Source organism: Trachemys scripta, chromosome 2 (assembly GCF_013100865.1).
Source record: "Trachemys scripta elegans isolate TJP31775 chromosome 2, CAS_Tse_1.0, whole genome shotgun sequence".
Classification (NCBI taxonomy): Eukaryota; Metazoa; Chordata; order Testudines; family Emydidae; genus Trachemys; species Trachemys scripta.
Window position 1 is genome coordinate 158,422,325 of NC_048299.1, and position 19,959 is coordinate 158,442,283.

General features: G+C 44.6%; 1 non-coding gene across 1 annotated transcript; it reads left to right on the top strand.

The window, feature by feature from the left end:
• Positions 1-7,037: 7,037 nt before the first annotated feature.
• Positions 7,038-7,217, top strand: LOC117873993. The gene has a single exon (XR_004644855.1). It is a non-coding gene; the product is annotated as a U2 spliceosomal RNA (small nuclear RNA).
• The last annotated feature ends 12,742 nt before the right edge of the window (positions 7,218-19,959 follow it).

Below are 19,959 nucleotides of genomic sequence, written 5' to 3' on the forward strand. Positions count from 1 at the left end.
TCCATGTTGCTAGGGGGAGGGGACATTGTCCATCTGCCCATCTGTGCTTCTGATGCAGGTTTCCCACAAGTTGCAGCACAAGGCCCATCACCCATGCCACTGGGCCATACTCACCATGGCTGGAAGTGGTTCGTTGAATAGCTAGGGATACTGATTATGTTCTGGCTTGCAATTGTGTGTAATAAGGGGAGTATTTTTTTTAAATAGTAACCTTGCACTAGACCCAGAGTATGCACTGACAATGGTTGCCTTGTGCTTTGCATGTGTTACAGTGGAAAACTTGGCCTTCAGCACAACTTCCACACCAACAGAGATGCTATAGCAGATTAGAAGATGGAAAAAGAGAATGTGTGATATGTTTAACAAGATAACGAACACCTCCGGGACAGCTAATATGGAACTCAGAGCCTGGATGATTTCATTGTCTGAAAAACTGGACATGGACATGGAAAGCAGGAGAGCATCCCCGGAGCATGAGTCAGCCACACAGGCTGAGATGCTGTAGATTATGAAGGACCAATCGGACAGGTTGAGGCATGTGGTTGAGCTTCAAGAAAAACAGCTTGAGGCTAGGCTTCCTCTGTTGCCCCCATCCAATGCCCTGCAAACATTGACCTGTTCCCAATCCCTCTTCCCCAAACATTCCAGGAGGTGGGGGTGGGTGGGTGGGTGGGTGGGAGGGAAGGTGTATTATTCCTTCCACTCAGTATCCTCCCCTGGTATTAAGAACAAAAGCCCTTTGATTGAAATGACTTCTGTGCTTTCATAGAGAAGCTGACTTGGTTTCTTCCCTCCCTATTTTATCACAACATTTGGCCAAGGTTAAATTATTTTCCTGTTCTTTCAGTTTCTTTTTGTTTTGTGCAATAAAAGTCAATGTTTCAAGAATGAAATACTCTTTATTTATTCTAAGCATGAGGGTTGGGGGCAGGGAGGGAGGTAGGAAGTTCAGGGAAACTGAGGCAATGGAGGGGATGGTATGGGAAGCACAACGCACATTACTTTGGCTCATTAGTGAAATGGGTTTTCAAAGCCTCCTGGAGACACAAAGCTCCTTGCTGGGCTCTTCTTATTGCCTGGGATCTGGCTGCTCAAAATTAGCTGCCAGCCTAACTGCATCCATGCCCACCCCTGCAGAAACTCTCTCCTTTTGCTTCATGGATATTATGGAGCACACAGCAGGCAGCAATAAAAATGAGGGATATTGCTTTTACTGGGATCTGACCTAGTAACCAAACTGCCCGTGACCCTTTACACATCCCAAAGCATATTCCACCACCATTCTGCACTTGCTTAGCCTATTGTTGAACAACTCCTTACTGATGTCAAGGTGGCTGGTGTATGGCTTAATGAGCCTTGGGAGCAAGGGTTAAGCTGGGTCTCCCAGGATCACTATTGGCATTTCAACATCATCAATGGTTATTTTGTTCTCTGAAGAGAGAGTCCCTGATCACGGCTTTCTGAACAGGCCTGTGTTCCTAAAGATGTGGGCATGATGCACCTTTCCTGACCATCCAATGTCAATGTTTATAAAATGCCCCCTGGGATCCACCAGCACTTGCAACACCATTGAAAAGTACCCCTTTCGTTTATGTACTCTTTGGCAAGGTGTTCTGATGTCAAGATAGGTATATGTGTGCCATCAATCGCTCCACTGCAGTTAAGGAACCCCATCTCAGCAAAACCATCCACTATGTCTTGCACTTTGCCCAGAGTCACTACCATTCTTTGCAGAAGTTGATTAATGGCCCTGCACACTTGGATCACAACAGCACCCACGGTGGATTTACCAGCTCAGAATTGATTCCCCTCAGACCAGTAGCAGTCTGGCATTGCAAGCTTCCACAGAGCGATTGCCACTCACTTCTCCAGGTCTCATTTTAGTGTTGCTGCATTTCAGGGCTGGGGAAAGCGCTGCACAAAGTTCCTGGAAAGTGGCCTTCTGCATGTGAAAGTTTTGCAGCCACTGCTTGTCATCCCACAGCTGGATAATGATGTAATCCCACCAGTCAATGGTTGTTTCCTGGGGCAAGAAATGGCACTCCAACCTGTTCAACTGCTGTGTGACTGCCAGTAGCAAGTGGGAATTTTCATTCTATGGCTTGCAGCAGGGCTGCTTGCATGATATCGCAATGTTCTGCACGGCAGCTCCTGTCTCAGGTCTGGAAACACTACAGGATAAGGCAGGAGGTGTTTGTAATGTTCACAACAAGAATGCACAGCTGAGCAGGGTCTATGCTTCTTGGGCTATAGCCTATGCACGGCTAAGCCAGGCTTTTAAAAAAAAAAAAAAAAAAAAAAAAAAAAGGTGGGAAAAAACATGTTTGCCATAGATATTGGGGGAGGGAGGGAGAGAGGAAATTGCATCATGGGAAGTTGAAGCCATGTTCCTATTCCCCTGTGACGAAGTTTTGGCCCTGTGAGGCATTGCAAGCCCATCACAAAAACCTCTGTGGCTAGTTGCACTGTGGGATAGCTACTGTGATGGGATCCCTGGGATGCAACTTGGCGTACCACTGAACCCTCTATCCCACCCCAATGTCCGAGTCCCTTTGAATAGTTCACCTGTGATATCCAGCCCCTGAAACTGGATGCTCACAGATATTCCAGATCCTATGCATCCAAAGGTGCAGTGTACCCCAATTAATCAGCTTTAACTTAAACCACTATTCCCTGTAAACCACACAGCATTTGCAAGCACTTATAATAAACCAAAAGTAGGTTTATTTAAGAAAGAATAAAGGTTTAACGAGAAGCAAGAGAAAGTGGTGTATACAACTGGTTACAACACATAACAAAATCATAAAATGCAAACCTGGGTCTACATTTATCAATAGTTACCCCTCCTATCTAATAAAGTAAGTTTCCCCCACAAAGTTTAATCCATTGCAGACCTGTCTGGTTTCATATAGAACCAGGATCCAAATGTTTATGAACCCCCTCCCTCCCCTGCCCTGCTTCTTAAAGGGTTTACTCAGTGAATAAATCCAGAATCCATTTCTCTACATGCTGTTAAACTGAAACAGTCTTTTGTCTTTATTCATAGTCAGGGTGACCTTCTGCTTGCTATGATTCATAGATTGATAGGTTCTAGGACTGGAAGGGACCTCGAGAGGTCATCGAGTCCAGTCCCCTGCCCGCATGGCAGGACCAAATACTGTCTAGACCATCCCTGATAGACATTTATCTAACCTACTCTTAAATATCTCCAGAGATGGAGATTCCACAACCTCCCTAGGCAATTTATTCCAATGTTTGACCACCCTGACAGTTAGGAACTCTTTCCTAATGTCCAACCTAAACCTCCCTTGCTGCAGTTTAAGCCCATTGCTTCTTGTTCTATCCTTAGAGGCTAAGATGAACAAGTTTTCTCCCTCCTCCTTATGACACCCTTTTAGATACCTGAAAACTGCTATCATGTCTCCTCTCAGTCTTCTCTTTTCCAAACTAAACAAACCCAATTCTTTCAGCCTTCCTTCATAGGTCATGTTCTCAAGACCTTTAATCATTCTTGTTGCTCTTCTCTGGACCCTCTCCAATTTCTCCACATCTTTCTTGAAATGCGGTGCCCCGAACTGAACACAATACTCCAGCTGAGGCCTAACCAGAGCAGAGAAGAGCAGACTTCTCATGTCTTGCTCACAACACACCTGTTAATACATCCCAGAATCATGTTTGCTTTTTTTGCAACAGCATCACACTGTTGACTCATATTTAGCTTGTGGTCCGCTATAACCCCTAGATCCCTTTCTGCCGCACTCTTCCTAGGCATTCTCTTCCCATTCTGTATGTGTGAAACTGATTTTTCCTTCCTAAGTGGAGCACTTTGCATTTGTCTTTGTTAAACTTCATCATGTTTAACTCAGACTATTTCTCCAATTTGTCCAGATCATTTTGAATTATGATCCTGTCCTCCAAAGCAGTTGCAATCCCTCCCAGTTTGGTATCATCCGCAAACTTAATAAGCATACTTTCTATGCCAATATCTAAGTCATTAATGAAGATATTGAACAGAGCCGGTCCCAAAACAGACCCCTGAGGAACCCCACTTGGTATGCCTTTCCAGCAGGATTGGGAACCATTAATAACAACTCTGAGTATGGTTATCAGCCAGTTATGCACCCACCTTATAGTAGCCCCATCTCAATTGTATTTGCCTAGTTTATCGATAAGAATATCATGCGAGACTGTATCAAATGCCTTACTAAAGTCTAGGTATACCACATCCACAGCTTCTCCCTTATCCACAAGACTCGTTATCCTATCAAAGAAAGCTATTAGTTTGGTTTGACACAATTCATTCTTTACAAATCCATGCTGGCTATTCCCTATCTCCTTACCACCTTCCAAGTGTTTGCAGATGATTTCCTTAATTACTTGCTCCATTATCTTCCCTAGCACAGAAGTTAAACTAACTGGTCTGTAGTTTCCTGGGTTGTTTTTATTTCCCTTTTTATAGATGGGCACTATATTTGCCCTTTTCCAGTTTTCTGGAATCTCTCCCATCTCCCATGATTTTCCAAAGATAATAGCTAGAGGCACAGATACCACCTCTATTAGCTCCTTGAGTATTCTAGGATGCATTTCATCAGGCCCTGTTGACTTGCAGGCATCTAACTTTTCTAAGTGATTTTTAACTTGTTCTTTTTTTATTTTATCTGGTAAACCTACCTCCTTCCTATTAGCGTTCACTATGTTAGGCATTCCTTCAGACTTCTCGATGAAGACCGAAACAAAGAAGTCATTAAGCATCTCTGCCATTTCCAAGTTTCCTGTTACTGTTTCTCCCTCTTCACAGAGCAGTGGGCCTACCCTGTCTTTGGTCTTCCTCTTGCTTCTAATGTATAATGTTCCTTTTCACCTTCAAATGGTTTTGATTGTTTGCAGTTGTCTTTGATGATTTTCCATTGACTGTTGCTGTGATGTTGCAAAGGCAGAAAATAGAACCTTACATTACCTCACTGGATCTCTAAGGGCAGGGGGATGAAACCCTCTTGATTGAATGGGTAATTCCTGAGACACATTACCCTTGTGACTAATTTTTATTCCAAGTCCATAAAGTATACTTTCAATACCAATACAGTATTCCTTAAATATTACCTGTAGATACATTTCACAGTGGTTCTGAGTCTTGACAAATTATGACCTTGACAAATTATCAGCTTTGTGTAGATACCATTCATGTTACTCTCCATGAAGAAATATCCTGTAGGATGTGTCTGATGTAATGAGTTTGTCAGGTCAGAGTTGGGAGCTGTTTGCAAAGAACAGGAGACCCTTGCCAAGGATCCGCTGTGTCACAAGCAGATTTTATTTTTAATATTTTATGGTGCCTTGTATCTGTGGATTTCAATGCACTTTGAAAACACAACTTCAATAAGACTTATAACACCCATAGAAGGTAGGTAAGGGTCTTATGCCTATTTTAGTCGCACACCCAGGTTAGGGACTATATTTTCAAACAACCATGTGTACACAAGTCCCAGCTGTGTGTTTAAATAAGGGTGTAACAAAAGGTGGGTGCTCCTGAGAATTTCAGAGGGGAAGTTTGGAGTACACATACTGATGGACATTCAGTGGCATTTGGGTGTGACATGGCCAGAAAGATGAGTACTCACTGCCTGGTTTCAGAATTGGACAAAGGCATGGATCCCAGACTGGCTGAGGAGCTTATAACCCACTCATAGGTCACTTGGGAGCTGCAGATGCAAGTGGCTCCCTTCTTCCCGCCACTGGCTGCTGGGCCTTCGCCCACTATATAAAAGAGGCTTGTTGTGAGGCACCACACACACACACACCTGAGCAAGAGCTAGAGAAGGGTTTGGTGGATTAATTGGAGTGTGAGGTAGATGAGGGTTAGGGCAAGAAGAATAAGTCAAGCACTCCAATTCCACAATGGTGAGCCCTGTATAAATGCCTAAATTAGAAAGACTGGCAGGACTGCTGAAGAGGTTGGAGTATGGAAAAGGGTTGTAGGCTGGGGGGGGGGGGTGAAAGGGAATGACCCAGAGCAGTTTCTGAGGAAAGGGCCAACCAACAAAGCATAGACTGTTTGTTGAGATGCAATTAATGGAGGCAGCAGCAGAGGAAGGATACCAGCACTTTCTGTATAGGGACAAAATATATACCCAATGTGATTCCATTGTAATCTATGGGGTTACATCAAAGATGATTTTTTTTCCAGATTGACAGTAGCGTAGCTCAGAATTCATTCATAGGGGAAAGTGCAATCTACATATCACCAATATTAAGCATTGGTGGTGCTGGCCCATTGAGGGTCCTAAGCAGGAATATTCCCCCAATGCACAATACTAAAACAGGCAAGTTCTTATGAAAAAGCAAATAGCTGCTCGGACCCCTAAGCAATTGCTTAGTCTTGGTCTACACTGGGGGGGGAGATCAATCTAAGTTACACAACTTCAGCTATGTGAATAACGTAGCTGAAATCGACGTACTTAGATCGACTTATCGCGGTGTCTTCACCGCGGTGAGTCGACTGCTGCCCTCCCCCGTTGACTCTGCCTGCGCCTCTCACAGTGCTGGAGTACAGGAGTCCACAGGAGAGCGCTCGGGGTCGATTTATCGCGTCTAGATTAGACCTGATAAATTGATCCCCGCTGGATCGATCATTGCCCGCCAATCCAGCGGGTAGTGTAGACATACCCTTAGTTTCCTTATGCCTAGCATTGGCTCTGATACTAGGCTTTGCAGTACCCAGCAGTTTCCTTGTAATTTGCTACCCCACTCCTCAATAGGACTCTATTTAGCTGGTGATACAGAAGGAGATCAGAACCTGGTGTAACAGAACTATGTAATCAGTGGGCCATTTGGATAGGCTGTATGTTTGTTTTCCTAAACCGCCCAGTGAGGAAACACTTAGGAATGAAGGAACTGGATGATTAAATTTAAGTGTGTTAGAATGGGGCAGCTGATTAAGCTAATGAATTAGTCACGATTGAAGTGATATTCTTGGAAGCAGCAGCTAAGGAAACTTGGTTTGTGGGCCAAGAATGAGGACAATTGTAGTATTCCTGAACAGAACTTCTCGGCTCCTTGGAGCTAAGATCAAGTATAGTACCTATCCTTATCAGTTTAATTTCTTTTGAGGGACACCTGCAACATCTGCTCTGAAGATTGATTCTGTTGTTGCTATTTTTGAAAAAATCAATGATGCTTTGAAGATGTATTCTGCTGCTGCTACTTTGAAAGAAAATCCTCTCTCTGCTCCTGAGACACTGCCAGCTGCACCCGGTAATGCCTCTGCTGCTGCTCCATGGAAGGTCTCTCAAACAATGACCGCGAAGAAGATTTTCGGCACCTCCAGGACATCACAGACCAGCAGTGCAAAGGGGAAGAACAGTGCCTCCTCGAAGGATCCCCCCCGAGATGCTGCTCCAGAAAGATCCTGCATCCTGAGGCCGGTCTGTTGGGACATCACAACCAGAAGGAACATCCGCCCCCTCTCCCCAGCAGCACCAGCAGTCGAGGGACAGCCCCCCTGCTCTCCAGAAACTGCCGGGGGACAGCCCCCCCCACTCTCCATTAGACGTCAGGGAAAAGTCCCCCCCACCCCCCTGCTCTCCAGCAGCACCAGCCACCTACGGTAAGTCCCCCTGCTCTTCAGCAGCCGACAACGAACAGCCCCCCCCCCGCTCTCCATCTGCAAGATGCTCCAAGGCGACCCCACCTCCCACCCCCCACCCCCAGTTGCCCAGGACCCTGACGCTGGTGGTGCTTTCTCTGCTGTACACACCATCCAGGGAGGAATCTTCACAGACAGGACCAGCATTGCTCCATAGACCACCCAGAGGGTCACCAGCGCCTCGCCGGATGCCTGCCCAGCCTCAGAAACCACCCAGAGGGACCCCAGGACCTTGCCGGATTGCCCACGCAGCTGGATATCTCGACCCCACCTACTCACACCAGGAGAACCAGCCAGCGATACCGCCAGTGCTGCTGTAACACACACACCGCTGCAAGGTAATGAGGACACCATACCAGCAGTATCCCCTCGCTGCGGACATGCTCATCTGCCCCGTCTGCTCCCCACCCCAAAGCTTCCACCTTCTCAGTGGCGTCACCAGGCACCTGAAGAGATGCCGCAGCAGATGGGTTGCTTCAGCTGCGCCCTCTGCAGCCTGCCCTTCCCGCAGAAGCAATGCAAGACACACCAACTTGCCTGCAAGAAACACCTCAAGGGAACAACACAGTCTCCTGCCCTGGCTCCCAGCTCTCCTGCTGCTCAGCGGCCTGCTGCTCCTGAGCCTCAACAGAGAAAGCCGGCCTTGCAAGCTGCCATGAAGAAGCCTGCCCCAGTCGCCAGGCCAGCGGAACGGGATGATGCAATTGACAAGGTACCTGCTTCCTCGGGGAATATCACCCAGGTCCTCGCCAGCAGGAGGCCTGCCTCACCCTCGCATATTGCCAAGCAGATCTCCATGCTGAGACGACTCAGTGCTGCCTCGCCACCTGTCCAGCATGTCCCCATCCCCAGAAGGATCAGCGCCCCACCGCGCATAGCTGCCCAAGATCCTATCGTCAGCAGAGCCAGCACCGCCCTTCAGACTGCCCTGTGAACTCCAACTGCCGGAGGAGCCAGCACCATGCCTCAGATCACCCTGCCAGCTCCAGCTGTCAGAGGAGCCAGTGCCATGCCTCAGACTGCCCTGCAAACTCCAGCCACCGGAGGAGCCAGCTCCACGCCCCAGACCACCCTATAAACTCCAGCCATCACTGGAGGAACCAGCTCCACCACCATACCAAAGCATCAGGCCTTCATTGCCAGACGGACCAGTACAGCCCCCAAGTCCATCCTGCTGGACACTGCCTGCAGGAGATTTCATGCTCCAGCAGCAACCGCCCAGGCAGCAGCCACTCGTAGAAGGACCGGCAGTGTCCCAGCCACCCCCGAGCCAGACCACGTATCTCCGACCACTAGCAACGCCAAGATCCCACCAGAGATTCCACCCAGCACCCAACTGAAGGGAATCCTGACCCACGAGAGAGATGGCAGGCCAACCACACAGCAGGCTCAAACCTGCATCGGATGAGGTCGAGAACCCTGAGGACCGGTGGTCGATGGTGAGGGCTGCCACACTGTGGCAGACCACCTAGACCGAGGAGCTATAAGATGCAGCTTCCTTTGACGAGTTTGACCTCCTTTTAGATAGGCTCACCCAAGAGCTGTCTGCGGAAATCACTCCCAGGAAGAGTTCGAATCAGGAGAATGCCCCGCCTGTCCATAGAACACCTGCTCTGAACCACAACACCACCACCAGGGGCGTCAGAAGTAGAAACACCAGCCGCTGCTATGATGCAACAGTGACTTCCAGGATCCAAAAACTGTACTGGGCGAACCACTCCAAGGCCATGAGGGAGATCCTAGATGGGCCTTCGTCCTATTGCGCGATCCCGTCTGAGCGTCTCTACAGCTACTTCAATGATGTATTTGATCGCATAGCCCGGAACAACACGCAGCGCCCAGAGTGCCTCCGCCCCCTGCCCCATGTCAACAACACAGGTGTCCTGGAGACTGACTTTACACCCAAGGAAGTGATGGCCAGACTCTCAAAAACAAAAAACACAGCTCCTGGGAAAGACGGTATCCCCTACAGCCTCCTGAAAAAGCAAGACTCCGGCTGCCGGGTCCTCGCCACGCTCTTCAACCAGTGCCAGCGATTCTGCTGGACTTCCAGCTCCCGGAAGAAGGCCATCAGGGTGCTGGTGTACAAGAAGGACGAGCAGGATGACCCCAGCAACTGGAGGCCCATCTCCCTCTGCTCTACGTTGTACAAGCTGTATGTCAGCTGCCTGGCCTCGAGGATTGCAGAGTGGTCGATGAGCAGGGGAGCCATCAGCTCCATCCAGAAAGGCTTAGTGTCCTGCGAGGGATGCTACAAAGACAACTTCGTCCTCCAAACCACCATCTAAATGGCCAGAAGGGCACGGAGGCAGTGTGCGGTAGCGTGGCTCGACCTGGCTAATGCCTTTGGGTCCATGCCCCACCACCACATTTTTGCCCCACTCCAGGAGTTTGGGATGCCAGAGAACTTCCTTCATGAGATCCAAGAGCTGTACAAGGGGTGCAGCACCACCATCCACTCGGTTGAAGGGAAGACTACTGAGATCCCGATCCAGAGCGGAGTAAAGCAGGGCTGTCCCCTCAGCCCCATCATCTTTAACTTCACCATGGAGCCGTTGTTGTGAGTGAACTCCAACGGCACAGATGGCTTCAATCTTCACAGTGAGAGGGTGAGCGTCCTGGCTTACGCAGATGACCTGGTCCTGACTGCGAATGACCCAGAGAGCCTCCAATGTATGGTAGATGCCACCAGTTGAGCTGCCAACTGGATGGGGCTCCACTTCAATGTAAAGAAGTGCGCAACTCTCCACACTGATGGCAGCAAAAGGGATTTGGTGCAGGCAACGGGGTTCCAGATCCAGAGTGAGCCCCTCATCCCCCTGGCAGAGGGGCAGTCGTACCATCACCTGGGCACGCTGATTTGTTTCCGTGTCCGGCAGATACCCAAGGATACCATCCAGGAGATCTTGCAGGATGTTGCCAAGATCGATGCCTGCTTGCACTGTGGCAGAAGATAAATGCCTAAGGGGATCCATTGTGGCAAAGGTGTCACAAGGCAGACAAGATCGCCTAGCAGCTGGTGAAGAAGTGGCTGTTCCTTCACCAGAGAGCCAGCAACGAGCTGGTTTACATCGCCCACAGGCATGGCTGCGCCAATGTCCCTTGCATGGGCGATCTGTGCGACGTCACAGTGATCACCCACGCCCTCCACCTGCTGACGTGTCCCAATGCCATGGTAAGAAACATCGTGGTGAACACCCTGCGTGACATGACAAAGAATTGGATCGAAAGAGCCCTCTCCAGCCAAGACATCACCACCTTCCTGAGCAGCTCCCTAGATGGTGAATTCGGACGGGATGGGCACAACATTGCTTCACTGTGGTCCCGTGCTCGCAACGTCACACATCGCCTGGGGAAGCGCATCAGCTGCCGCTGGGAGTGGTACGAGGAGTGCCAGGAGCTGGGAGTCCTGGTGCCACAGTTCAGATCTGACGACAACACCATCGTCACCCCGAGCTCCAGGGGCTTGCTGAAGAGGACCCTGAAGGCCGCCGTCCACTTGCTGTATGTGGAAACGCTGAAGCGTAAACCAGACCAGGGTAAAGCCTTTGAGTTAACCAGCAAGTGGGACACCAGCAACCACTTCCTTCCTGGGGCAGCTTCACCCGTTTCACTGACTGGCGGTTTATCCACTGTGCCCAGCTCAACTGCGTCCCGCTCAACGGAGCCATCCACCACGGGAACTGAGACAAGTGTTGCAGGAAGTGCGGCTACTCCAACAAGACCCTGCCCCATGTCATGTGCAGCTGCAAACCCCACTCCAGAGCCTGGCAGCTGCTCCACAAAGCCATCCAGAGCTACTTGGTGAAAGCCATTGCACTGTTCATGGGGAGGTCTCAGCGAACTACACCATCCCTGGTACTGACAGCCTGCTGCGACCTGAAGTCGTCGTCACTGATGAGGCCCAGAAAAAAATCATCTTCATCGACATCATGGTGCCCTTTGAGAACAGGACCCTGGCCTTTCATGAAGCCCAAGCTCATAAGCTGGAAAAGTACGCCCCCAGCCGACACCCTGAGAGTGAAGGGATACGAGGTGCAGATGGACACCCTGATCGTCGGAGCCCTGGGTGCCTGGGACCCCTGCAATGAGCATGTGCTGTGGACCTGCAGGATCAGTCAACACTACGCACGGCTCATGCAGCGCCTCGTGGTCTCAGACACCATCTGATGGTCCAGGGACATCTACATCGATCACGTCACCAGCCACCGACAGTACCAGGAGGCGTGAGCCGAAGTGACATGGTGCTTCGACTGTGAGAAAGGGACCGAGAGACTTTGTCCGTTGGACCATATGAACTGGCACCATAAACTCACTGAACATTAAATCTCATCAAATGAGGATCAATCCATCCTCATCATCATATCCACTCACTATACGCCACACCTGAACATAGCCATTATATGAACAACATACCCTCACATCTCCATGTCTGTATTTTGACCTGTCAATGTTTTACCCCCAATCAGGGATATTGCAGATTATGTATTCCTTAAACCACCCGATCTTAAAGCAACTTCGCATCCCTTGATAATCTGTAAGTTTTTCCCTGATAACAAGAAACTTCTATGCTTAAACTCTGTACCATTCATTTTTTTAAACATTATCTTAATAAAATTTGTATTCCTGAACAGAACTGAGTAAATTGTTTACAGTGAGTAATTATGCAACAAATTTAGTCTCATTTTCTAATCGTGGAACATCTTGCAGCTGATCACTGTCTTCTCAAATTTGTTCAGTTTTTATAAGTTTTCAATGGCTTTTTCTGCTAAACGTTTAAACTCTATGGGTTTGTTCACAGTGAACTGTCTGGGATCTTCAGATCCAGATCCTTAGCTGATGAAATCACTGAAGTCAATTAGGCTTTTCCCAGAGACACCAACTGGCTAAATTGTTTCAGCGATCTTGGTAAATTCTAATTGGTCACGTAGATCACATGGTTTTTTTGTTTGTTCGTTTTTGCTTTTTTTGTCCCTGATAAGAGGAGTGTACAAGCATTTCTGGTGAGAATATTCACGCATGTGAATTTAAAATTTGGACTCAGTAAGTATTTGTATGTGCGGTTTGAATTTTACCCATCAAGAACAGTTATGACACAAAGACTCAATTGCATAAATATTTGCAATATACAAATACAAAAGGGATATAAGCACAGCCAAAGTGAATTCAATTACAAATTTGAACAAGTACTCACAGAAACTTTGTTGCATGATTTATGCAGCTCTATTTCTGCTGAAGAGACAAATGTACTGGAATGAAATGATACAGGGCTTCAAAGGATTCAGTAGCTGTTTTAGAAAGATTGGGACTAATGGAAGAAATGCAGGTGAGTTTGACTTGTACAGGGGAAGTGATAGGTGGGAAAGAAATTTAAATCTGTAGATTATGGACAACTCTCTGTGAAAGATTTATGGATGGAATAGAAGGTAACAGGAGTTCTGCCATCAATTTCACTGTGGCCAAGATTTTACCCTATATTTCAACAGTGATAACTCATTTGGAGTCAGATCCAGAGCTGATGGAGTTTCTCCTTTGATATCAATGATTTTTGGATCAAACCATGCTGTAGCTGCAACTCTGTTCTAGCATATTGTTAATTTCCATGTAAAACTGTCATCAGTACACCTGCGCTCTTCTCATATTTAACATTGGAATGAAAGTCTTCTTTACTACACTATCCCACACAACTGCCCAATTACATCTAACTTCAACTGTAAAAGAAAGCCTTAGGCAAAGCTGGGAAAGAACATTTAAGTTTGGATATAGACTCTGAAATGTGATCAGTGCATCAATTATACACTCACTGGGATTTTTTATTATTTTACAGCATACTTGCTTTATAACAGGTGAAATTCACTCATGTGCATAGGGCCAATTCAAGGACTTTGCAGCACTTATGTCCCACATGAGAACTGTGAATGTACTCAGCAATCTATAGAGCATATCCTCTTCAGTACTCTCTCTCTCTCTCTTTCTCTGTGTGTATGGTTTGATTCTACAAATTGCCCAAATCCAGCTAACTGCTTCAACACATGCTTAACTTTAAGCACATGAATAATCCCATGGACCTTACTGGAACCTCATGGACTTCAATGGAATTAGGCATACACTAAAAGTTAAATACATTCTTAAGTATTTGGTTGTCAAGTATATGAGTTTGAAGATTTATTAAGGATGGAAATATAAGCTACTGTACTTCAGCTAGCTTAACTGCTGTACTTAGTTATTGTATCTTCTTGTTACTATAGAAAAAGAGGACTTCTAACTAGAAGAAAATACATAGCAGCTTTTACTTTGCTTCCCTTTCTTCCACCCACCCAATCCTGCCAACATAGACATTTTTCTTTCATTACTTGAAACGGATACAGTAATGGGCAAAACATTTTTCTCAGTCTTGTACCACAAAGTGACTTAAAATTTAATAGCTCATCTTATTTTCTCATATGCCCCTCATACCGACAGCTTGGAATATTCAGCATCAACATAAAATTCTTCTAGTGTCCTTTAAATGGATTAGTTCACAAAGATAAAATTAAAAAAAATCTTTGAGATGCTGGAGGGGAAAAAAATAATTTAGTTTAATTTCTGGTGGCACCAATGCTGCCCATCTCTCTGTAATTGTATAGCATTATCACCATTCACTGTTCTGTCTATTCTTGCATAGAGAATTGAAACATCATTCGAGTTTCCTCTGAGGATGGATTAACAAGATCTGCTGTGACATGACTTGATTAATTAATGAGACTGGAGCATTCTTTGGTCCTTATGTGCTGTTCTTGAACTTCTGAGATGGGGAAATAATTCTAACCTTCAATATTTTAGAAGCCAACTGGGTAAAGCAAAATTTCTGTATGACCTTCACTAATAATAAAACCAAAAAATCCATTATAGACTATACCTGAATAGTTGTCTATATTCAAGGTAATTTAATTCTATTTTTTTTCCCTTTAAAGAATGGAAGTGTACATGGTTAAAATGTAGAGGCCAGAGAAAAAACTTCAAGTACTTTTTATAGTATAATTGGACTTTTTTTTAAAAGAGGAGGCAGGAGGAGGAAGCGCTGCATCCTTCTTCAGGTGGAAGTACATTGGTGAGTGCTATGGCCCAAGAATCTGTGCCTTTTGCTATGTACACACCTCCAACATGTGCCTGGAGGAGGTGACAGCTAGCAGATCTCAGCAAGAATGGTGCTGTACTACATAGGAAACCCTATCCCAAAAACTAATTGCCTATGAAAGATTAAGTACAAGGTGTGCACACACATATGCTGACCTATGTCTACAATCCAAGTCTGAGACAAACAGCTGTATGCAGCCAGCCCTGCCTACCCCATCAAGAGCGTGTGACAGATAATCTACAGTCAACTAGGTTTCCATCATGCTGTGCTGTTATTAAGTATGAATGGCATTCTGACTTAGAGCTGCTCACTTATAAACTGAATGATAGATATGCCCCATTCAATCTTCAGCCAAACTCATAGACTGAACATCTGAACTTGCATTTCATCTCATATTAAACAGGATTTCTCTTGCAACATCACATCATGAGCATTGTGAAACTAATCTGTCCCTTGACAGTCTAATTCGGGGCTCAGGGAACACTGTATAAAAAAGTATTCACTAATGTCAGTTAGCAATACTGGCTGTAACTTAGAGTCAGTATTTGTCCCTTCCATGGCAGTAGAAAGCTCTGGCCTGATGCAGGTGATTTTTATTTACAAAGTGAAATAAAGATTTTAAGCATATGTGTGTGCGCTTTGGTGGATTGAGGCCCTAAAAGTGTAAAACTGGGTCTATGACAATGGTATAATCTTCATCTCCCTGATATCTGTCCCTAGTCCAAATAGTAAATAATAATACTACCTAGCTCTTGCAGAACACTTTTCCTCAGTAGCTCTCAAAGCACTTAACAAATTAATCCCACTTTACAGATGGAGAAACTGAGACACAAAGCACTAAAGCGACTTGCCCAAGGTCACCCAATAGGCTAGGGGCAAAGCTGAGAATAGAAGTCAGGTCTCCTGAGTCCCAGGCCAGTGAGCTCTCAGGTAGGCAACCCTGCTGCTTCTGGAGTCAAAATGTGCTCTGTTCTATCAGCCAGAACTGCAGCCATGAAATCCTGAGTTGATCCAGAAGAAGCATCAGCTACAGGAACACTGAAATGATCAGCTTCAGTGACTCCAGTGTCACATCAGGGAAGAAGCCAGTCAGCCCAGCAAGGACATCCTTTCCCATGGCTGCAGGGTAATGTATACACCAGCCATAATCTCATCTTCACCCCTCTGTAGGAATCCCAAACAGGACTCTGGCAGTCCCTGGGCCTTACTGAACACTGATAAATGCATAGCTGGAAACCGGTCTGGTTTATCAGTGTGTTAGCATTGTTAGAGTAGATATTAGAGTTATAAGAATGTGTTTAGACTTTATAGAATGCTTGTATGATGCTGCATGTATTAATCCTATTTATAATATCTATACCTCATGCAGTAAAGAAATGTTTAAATGTTTGCTCTGTAGTATAAAAGTGTTTGCTAAGACTGTAAATTCCCCACAGTCATGGGAGAAACATTACCAAGTTTGAAAATGCTAGTCCACCACAAGAGGTGATATCTCCTCCCCAACAAAAGGTCTACAGACATCAGACAAGCCATTGTAGCCAAATGCTTCATTGATTGCTACCCTCACACCCTGAAAAGGGTAAGTGGACAATCCTGCATCCCATCACAGTTTTGAATGCAGGGGGAAGGGAATAAAAATGCCTGTTAAAGAGAAATTGGTATCTTTATGCTATCTGGACTCTGAGGGGGAAAGCTTCCTAAACATAAGCAAGAGCACTTCAAGTTGCATGGCTTGGATTAGCCCTAAAGGACATAAAAGCTTTCTTCTTATATAAGCTTCTATTACTTTTTTTTTACTTAAGATTGTACTTGATTTGTGTGTGTATGTTTTCCTTTGTATTTAACATTGTAAAAAAAAAAAAAATCTCATTTTCCCCCTAGTTAATAATTTATTACATGACTGGCTACAAGTGTTGATTTTGGTTTGAAATCTGGAGTACAGTTGACCTGGTCTTTTGGGACTGGGAGTAACCTGAATATTGATGTCATTTTTTGGTGTAAGTGACCATATATCTCAAAGTCAAGCTTGACTGGGTGGCAAGATAGACTGGAGGGCCCAACGGGTCTGTCTGATTCCATGGTAAGATTGTTATGGTGCTTTAGGAGTTCGCACTTGATACTGAGTTGGTGAATCTAAGGCTACATGTTCACTACCCGCCTGAATCGGCAGGTAGAAATCGATCTCTCGGGGATCGAATTATCACGTCTCGTCAGGACGCGACAATCGATCCCCGAATCGACGCTTGTACTCCACCAGCGCAGGTAGGAGTAAGCGCCGTCGACGGGGGAGCCGTGGAGGTCGATTTGCTTCCGTGCTCACAGTGGGGTAAGTCGGCTCGGCTACGTCGAATTCAGCTATGCTATTTGTGTAGCTGAATTTGCGTATCTTAAATCGACCCCCCCTCCCCGTAGTGAGGACGTAGCCTAATTATAGAATATATAATCAGTTTGGGATTTTTGCTTTGCTTCTTGACAGTCTGCTTACGGTCATGAGCTACTCCTCTCATGACAGTATGCACCAGCCAGAATCCATCTTCACCCCATTGTAGTAATCCCACACAAGATGTGGGATGAAAAGTGTGTGGGGGGGGGGAAAGACTGACAAAAATGTCTTAATTATTGTTTTGTTTTTTATAAAATTTTATCAAAATTTCTCATTAACATTTTCCTTTTATCATTTCCATTTTTGAAATATGAAATATTTTAAATGATTTTTGTCATCTTAGTCATCTGGTTTATGTTGTTGTTGTTCTAAACTTTAAAAAAATCATGTTAGAAAATTTAGTATTTTGGAAACAGTTAATGAAAAACAATACACATTCTGATAACATTTTCAAAAGTTATTTATTTATTTGTTTGTTTATTTGGAAAAGAGATGTGCACAACGTGCAGTTTTCAATTGAAAAAATAATTTGAAAAATGTTGACTGGCTCTAATGGACACATACACACAGATCTAGCATCGCAAAAGGTCTAATGTATGTGCTATCAGATGAAAAATATGCAGCTGAAGCACCTCCATAACACTCCTTTGTCTCAGGCTGAACTAAGTATGAACATCTCAGCCTTGGTTTATGCCTACTACACCAACTTTTTCATTTTAGTTTCCAGCATTGCCTATCCCAACTCTCCACCACAGGTATAACAGAGGAAGGAAATAGTTTGAGAACAATCCATAGGCTGACTTACGTTTGCAAACAATTTTGAATGATTTTTCTGAACTTGTTTGTTAAAGTCTCTTCATAGATAATTTATTGGGGAAAAAAGGTTGCATTGGTAGAACAAATTATTTGCTGTGAATAGTCTACCCATCTCCAATTTAAACCCAAATCTGATTCACTATGAACAATCCAGCTGTTTGTTAATTCTATTTCAGAATGAGAGAAAAAAGAAAATGTAAAGGCACAAGATGTACCATCCCCATGACTGTGTCTATCTAAATCCAATTATCCTCTAGTAACGAGGTACCAACACCTCCTGTTTAAAATTCAAAATGCCAGGAGACTGTACTTTTGAGTCTGCAGTAATATTGAAAATCTTATATTTTCACATAAACATTAGTGATTATTTGGAAAAAAATATAATGAGAACATCCAATATAACACAATAGGTGGCATGTATTGAAAAACTGATGTCTTACTTCATCAAATGTTGTGGTGCCAAAATTTTAAGTGCAAATGAAAATAAAAAGCTAATAAACAGAGAAAACACATCTAAAATACAGCATGGCTTCTTTGTCATCTCGATGAGCTGAAATTGTTATGGAATGCAATTAAATAACTATAAATTAATTCTTTTCAAATAATGGTTCCTTCTGTTAGTCAGGAGTAAATTGACTTAGTTATTGTCCATAGATTGCCAACGTACTGATTATATCTGTATGTGTGTGTATGTGCACATATGCTGTATTGCAAGTATCACAGTGCATTGAAAGAGTTGAAAATTAACACTATTCCGAATTGTTTATCTAATAAAACAGTGATCATTATTATTGTTGACAACATATACAACAAAGCAGTAGCCAAGAGACATATGTTTTCTGCTCTGAGATCATTTGAAAAATTAATGAGGTTAACATACTAGATGAGAACCTGTTCTGCCTTCACAGATGCCAGGCAGTATTAGCACAAAGAAGCAGATGTAAGTGCCTTAGCTAATATCATTAGACTGCTTCCCCATACATGTTTGTATAAGATTCATCCAACAATACTAAGTCAGTAGTTTAGCTAGGCAATAATTTATGTGGGTGACAGATAACAGCTGTAAAACATGAGATATATTTAGTGACCTATGCAGAATGAATTGGTAGTCTCTGGTGACCACCATCATTGTGGAACTAAATGAAATACAGTCTCATTGGCAGACTCACGGTCACTAGAGAAGCTACATGTTGAATGAGCAATTTGGGCATGAATGTTGAATTATCTCAACATCTCAAGGTGGGACCCTCATGGCAGTGTGGGAAAGCTTAAATATCCTCTGCTCATGTGTCTACACTGAGGACACAAGATTTCAGTCACCTGATCTGTCAGTCACATCTAACTGTTTAAGTGTAGGGAAATGTTGGAGCAGCTGTCCCTGCGTGATTATTTCCTCTGGAAAACAGGATCACTGTGCTGTAATCAACAGTGGAGTTCTCTAGCTGACAATAGTGCCTCTAGGGTCTAATCCAAACCCCAGTGAAGTTATTGTGAGTCTCTCTGTTGATTTCAAATGGTTTAGAATCAAACCGATAATTGGGCTGAAGGGAAATTACTTTACATTTATTTTTTTCTTTCTAACATTTTTTTCCCAAATAGAGTAATGGCTAGATAAGTCAATAGCAGAATTGTCCCAGTCTTAATATATAGACTAAGTGTAGTAGCTCAAATAACCCTCTCCACTGTCAGCTACTATGAAGAACAAGGTAAACTAAATTGGGATTGCAAAGAGGCACATTGCAGAGGAGAATGTGTGTATTTTAAAATAAAAATCAACAAAAAATGATATCCAAGAAAAGGGTCTTTCAGCTATTGCTAAATACACAATATGTCTCTATCACCCTGACTCTTATATAAGTTCTTTGGGGCAGAGATTATATTTCTTGTTATGTACTGTACAGTGCTGAGTTCATTGTCAGCATGAAACAGTAATTATTAATAGTAAATTATCCATTTATAATGCTTAAGGTTGGAGTCCCCTTAAATGGAGGATAGGCTGGG